Source organism: Ornithodoros turicata, chromosome 8 (assembly GCF_037126465.1).
Source record: "Ornithodoros turicata isolate Travis chromosome 8, ASM3712646v1, whole genome shotgun sequence".
Classification (NCBI taxonomy): Eukaryota; Metazoa; Arthropoda; class Arachnida; order Ixodida; family Argasidae; genus Ornithodoros; species Ornithodoros turicata.
Window position 1 is genome coordinate 41,572,030 of NC_088208.1, and position 6,121 is coordinate 41,578,150.

Genomic DNA, 6,121 nt, shown 5'->3' on the forward strand with positions numbered 1-6,121 from the left:
TTACTCTTGGTTTATCCTTCTACAAGACCGGTCACGGTCTGTAGGACAAGCACGCAGGACTAGAAACATCATCCGTGGCAGCGACGTTTGTGTGACGACGTCGCTATGTTTTGTGTCGTTGCTGAAGTGGTAAAGCATGCCAGTAATCAAACTTTCACAACAGTGGAGGAAATCAAATGAATCTGCAGCTGTAGCACAGCAAACGAACGAATCAAGATGACTCTATCACAGACAGGGGTACGAAACAACCGATCAAGTGCGTACTTACGAATAAAACGTGATTCCCGTGATAGAGCTGCTTTCTGTTGAACGACAGCCGGAACCGCGGTAAGAACACGTTAACAAAACGTTGTTTCCGCAATGGTACTCACATTTTAAGAGTAAATGACTATGGAAAAGCACGAAAAGCAGCGCTAGCAACAAATCGTTGCTAAACCGAAACTTTAGAGAGGATCACGTGGTGGACAGGAAGTAATGGCGTTTTTGACAGGAGCGACCGCCAGAGGGGTCCCACGGAAATCTGTTCGAAATGGTTCGAAACGGCCGCTCCTGTGTTTCCTTCCTCCATGGTTTGGAAGTTGGAAGGCAGCGGTGGCGCTTCTGATCGTCCTTGTTATTGCTTCCTCAACTTCTACAATACTTTGTACTTCAGCTTACCTTAGTATTTCTGTACAAGCTGTGGACTTCCACAGATGTTTAATTCTGAGGTTGATTATTATCATCATTCTACGCGTTTTCATAGGAGCTATCCACTGATCTCGATTGTAAAAGGCTGGATCGCGGATAGGGAGCGCGAGCGTGAAGAAACCGGCCGCCATCTTACTGTACCCACAACAGTCGCCGCAGCGATCATGTCAACTTCTTGCAATTACGGTCGTACCAACCGTACTGGCAAGGATACAGGGCCTAAATTTATACAGGTGAGTCACTCTTCATCAAGGAATAAATAGGCGTCCATTCTGTATATTTAGTTGACCATTATGAAGTGCTTTTTGCCCAAAACGAGCACTGGATGCAGGTTGCTTGATCGCTCTTCCGACGTTCAATCGAGCACACTTGCATTTTACCCGGAGGCAAATACATTTTGAGTGCATAATATGCTTGAGAGAACGTGTTACACTACACTGGTAGTGTTGTCATCAATATATGTGCGAACACTCGAGAGCTTTTCTGCATGCATTGCTAGCATGGTACACGGTGCTCTCTACGGAAGCAAGTGCACATTCATTTCTTTGAATTACCTTTGCGCACAAGTTCGGTATTACGTCATAATGAGACCAAGATTGTCACAATTTTTCATGTATTGGTATTGTTTTGTGCCTTGGTTTGATTTGTGACAAAGAATCCTACGTAACGGCGTGTAGCACGACTTGAATAACGCCTTTGTGTCTGAGCTGTATCGTTAGCTTACCAGGGTCAAGTACCAAGGTAATGTAAAAAAATAAATCTCAACAACAACAAAAATTAAGCTAAATACTAGAAGAAAGACGACAACAAAAAAAGAAAATGTAATTGCAGAGGCTGATGCAATGTGAAGACGCCACGGCAATTCAAACTTCAAACGGCGAGAGGGAGAGGAGAGAGCGAGCGACGGAGCGAGAGCGAGAAGCGAGAGTGGCAGGTGTGGCAGTTGGAAGTTAGAACTTCGACGCGTCGCCAGGGTTGCCAGATTTGGCTAGAAATAGCCAAATTTGGCTAATATTGCTCGCATTTGGCGGGTAAAAATCGGGTTTGGCTATTTGGCTAGTTTTGGGCTATTTTCTGAATTTTGACCGTGATTCCGTTTAGAAACGATGAAAATGTGAAACAAGAGAAAAATCCATTGTTTCATACGTTCCTTGAATCCACGGCTGCGTCAGTGCGTTCCCCTTGACCTTGAAAGCTCGCGTTTATGCGACAAAGTTTCGCTTTGCTGAATGCTGATGCAATGCTCCCACCTGCAGGATGAGGAAAAACTGGGTGTGATGGAAAGATCCACCTTGTCGCCTGTGTCAAAATTGTGTTGAGACAACTTCGATTGAACTTAGAAGTACTGGAATCTCTACAGCTGCTACAATGCAACAATCTTGAGAAAACATATTTTCTATCTTATATCTATCTATATGCGGAAAATTATAATTTTCCGCATTTCGCGGATCGTTTCGCAACCTGATTCCTGGCGACTCAGTCTCTGATATCGAATCTGAGTTCTCGCTGCTGCAGATTGTTATAAAGGACGCACGGGATGAGAACACGCCCAAGTTCTGGATAAAACTGCGACGCATGGAAAACAGCATTGGGAAAAAGATGTTCCCGAATCTGTCGGGGTTCGCTATCGGCCTGCTCAGCGTCCCGATCTCCAATGCTGTCGTAGAAAGAGTATTTAGTCAGGTTACTGTTATGAAAACAGCAGTGATGGCCAGTAGTTAACTACATGTAGTTAAACTACTAGTTAAACTACCTGATTGTAGTTAAAAAGTAGTTATCAACTATTTGCAGAAATGTAGTGGCAACTACTAGTTAAACTACTATTTTAAGTAGTTAACTACAGTAGTTAGGTTACTGAAGGCGCCAACTACTTCCGATTTTGCCGCAAGCTTTACGGCACGATTGTGCTTCCGACTTTTACCTTGAGCTACTTGTTTGATGAGAACGGAGGTGCACAGCAATTGTGTCGTGCATGTGTACTAAATCTTCACTTTTAATTAGAGGTGTGCGAACATTGAAATTTTCGAATACGAATATCTACAAAATTGTCCTTCGAATATCGAATATCACGTCATATGATAACGGCTTCTATGGGTTAATTAAGCCCGGAAAACAAGCATCGTCACAGTTGTGTTCTGCTGATCCTTAGAAAAATGTCACAAGTGCTAATGAGGAATATGTATTAATATATTGGCTTAGCATAGGGCATACATGCTTATATGCACATGTACAGTAAAATTATTTTTTACAATGAAACAATGTGCTGTTCTCATGAGGCAAGCTGAAAACCGCAAGAAAAAATTTTCATTTCAAAAATCTTTCATGAACTGTGAACACCTGTGTTGGCATTGTAAAGTGCTGGTGAATCAGACAGAATGGAAGTAAAGAGCAATGACATGTTCAGAGTGTGGGATGACTTAGTGATGAGCACCTCAGAAGGAAAATGATGGCGACAAGTGGTCTCTTCTTGCATTGACAATGCCTTCCATATTTGTCGTGAAGGCGAGAAACTGCACGGTTTCACTGCCCTCACGCGTGACGTCACGCGTGAGACCATCGTTACTGACGGTAATGCATTGTTTGGAACGGCGTCATGCATTATAGCGCAGTAAAACTGTGATCCTCGACGATGTTGTATGGCTGTATCATGCGTGATTGTATCCGCGACGTTCGTGTTCAGCGCTCCTTTCATTCCACGGCGGAAACCTGCGCGCGGGCCTCAAACTTTGTCGCGCCGACGGCGACGCGCTTGAGTCGCGAGCAAAATCGCTCCATGAAGGTCGGGCTTAAGGCTATATATGCGCTTTGCTATCATCTGTAACAACAGTTAGCGCAGTTTCAAATGACTGCAACGTTACTGTCGTCCTAGTTGGCGCTTTCATACGGTCGTAGAGCGCCGGAGTTAGAGAAACTATGTCGAAATATCAACACGTCCCACTCCTCGATTATCGCCGTCATCGCACGCGACCATGATTCTGTCATATATCGCTGACAACCACAAACCGAAACCGAAAAAGACGCATTCGAAACGTAGGCTTTGGCTGTGCATGCAATTGGACGCTCAACAGCGGTGTTCAGCTCAACGTCAACAAACTTTCGATAGTTAACCGTAATTTCACCGAACTGTAGGCCTCATACGAATGTTAAGCGTTCTCTAGCAATCCACTAAAGCCGCGACAGTGCTGACGATGTATGAAACGTACCGTGGTCTCGGGTTTCGCTGGGGCGGACTCTAAAATGGCGACTGCACACAACTACGTACTAGTTTCGGTTTCGGTTACCGAACGTATAGCGACGCATTCGCAAACGAGCGTACCTCGGAAGCTCCGCGCGTCGCGTTGCAGCTGTTCTACTACGCATGTTCGTCGCCGCAACGTACAAATTCCAGTGCGCAGCCCGAAACAGCTTCGGAATAAGCTGCTGTGATATGCGAAAAAAAATCGAATATTCGAAAACTTCGAATATCAAATTTTCGAATACGATACGAATCGAATATCGCAAATATTCGATTCGTATTCGAAATTTGAATATTCGCACACCTCTACTTTTAATGCGTGTCTAGTGAAGCCTCATATGCTGTGAAATAATTCTGCAACTTAGTTTATCGTGTAGGCATAGAAAGAATCCCGCCGCAAGGTTTGTGTTTGACGATCGTCGCAATGGGTTGAGCCAAAGTTTATTATTGCTTGTCATTCATATTTAGGTGTCCAAGAACACTACAAGGGATTGGTGTTGGTGGACAACCCTAAGTAGTTATAGATGTAGTTAAACTACATTGCAGTAGTTAAAAAAGTAGTTTTAACTACCCCCCTGAAAAGTAGTTGAACTACTAGTTAAACTACTCAATCACAAAGTAGTTAGTAGTTATAGTTAAACTACTGTAGAAGTAGTTAATGGCCATCACTGGAAAACAGACCTGAGGAACCGTTTGTCTTTGACCACCCTCGAGACCCTCCTGTGGCTGTGCCGATTTCAAGCCGTCAGACAACCTCCTAAAGAAGTTCACGAGCGACGTGCTTTATGGAGAAAGTCAATGGGAAGAAACTGCGGACGAGGATCCTGAAGACCCGGGAAACAACTCCGACGAATGTCCTTAGCAGTCTACAATTGACTGGAGCTTGAATTTTTCATATTTTCCTTCGTTCTAATCGCATCATTTCACGAATAATAAATGCCTGTCATTCATTCAATGCACGGCTGTCGTTTCTGCGTCAGCAGTCAAACCGAAACGGATAACAAGGAAGGACAAGGAGCGCCTCCCGCAGCATGTGTAGCATGCACAAACACGTCGGGCGCTTTTGGCTATTTTTTTGGCTAGAAGGTACTGGCGTACTGGCTATATTTTGGCTACAGGTGGCCGGAAAACGGGCTATACAAGGCCTTCGCCATCTGGCAACCCTGCGCGTCGCAGCAAGTTGGTTTTCTCTTCAGTAACCGTCGCAAGGATGGTGATGGTGTATCTCCTGTGCAGTATTTACGTGTGTTTCAGTGCGCTTTGTAAGACAATGCGATGACAATGGTTCCTGTGCAACACATTGTCGATTTCCCGGAAGCGTTTTGACGCCAAGAAGACGTAAACGGCGTAGAGGCAAGACCGCACTGTGAAACGCCAATCGGACTGCACGTCGCGAATGTTTGCAGGTATGAGTGATGACCGTGATGTTTTGATTACTATTAATTAGATGTTTCATTTTAGAAACTTCGGAGGAACTTGAAGAGAAACAGGATAAGAAGATTCCGAACGTACGGTGAAGAGGAATGGGGTGTATGTCGCGACCTGCATAGAAAACAGGAGTGTCGTGTCATCTTCTCTAAGAAAATACAAGATGTGAGGTGGCCAACGAACGAAAGCTCCCTGTGGTCCGTGAGTGCATCGCACAGTCAGGCATATGCTTTGTCTAGACACAGTGAGTGATCAGACTTATACTGCGTGGGATGTAAATGTAGAGATGTATTGATTATTTCTTTCTGCTCAGTGTATGCTTTTAGCAGAATAAACGGTAATTACTTGAGCTATATTGTGAGGGTTTTCCTTCCCCCTCCTCCTCACTCATGCCGCACTTCCCCTGGACTCCAACAGAGGTCGCCCCCTTGCTTACGCAAAAGCTGTGGCATGCGCTCGCCGCGTCTGAATGACCAGAGACTCCCTTGCCACTAGTCAGTAGTCGTCGCTCGCCATGCTTACTTGACGGTTCTGTTGCTAGTTGTCTGTATCGCTTTCGCCATTAAACGGGTAGTTCGCTGCCCTCATTGTTCTCCCCAAGCCCTGCCTCATGCCTCTCCAGCCCTGGCATCCCCACATTTGGCGCAGTCGACATCAACCCATTGCCTACCCCGCTCGTACCACAATGCCGCCCAGCCTCGCTTTGTTCGCTTGTCACCCCGGTTCTCGGACCTTCTCCCAGGCCGCGCCATCTTTGCCTTCTTCCTCGGC

At 45.4% G+C, this 6,121-nt stretch overlaps 1 long non-coding RNA gene across 1 annotated transcript; it reads left to right on the forward strand.

The window, feature by feature from the left end:
• Window positions 1-4,613: 4,613 nt before the first annotated feature.
• Window positions 4,614-5,699, forward strand: LOC135367447 (uncharacterized). The gene is made up of 2 exons (XR_010414465.1): window positions 4,614-5,328; window positions 5,384-5,699. It is a non-coding gene; the product is annotated as an uncharacterized LOC135367447 (long non-coding RNA).
• Window positions 5,700-6,121: the final 422 nt, after the last annotated feature.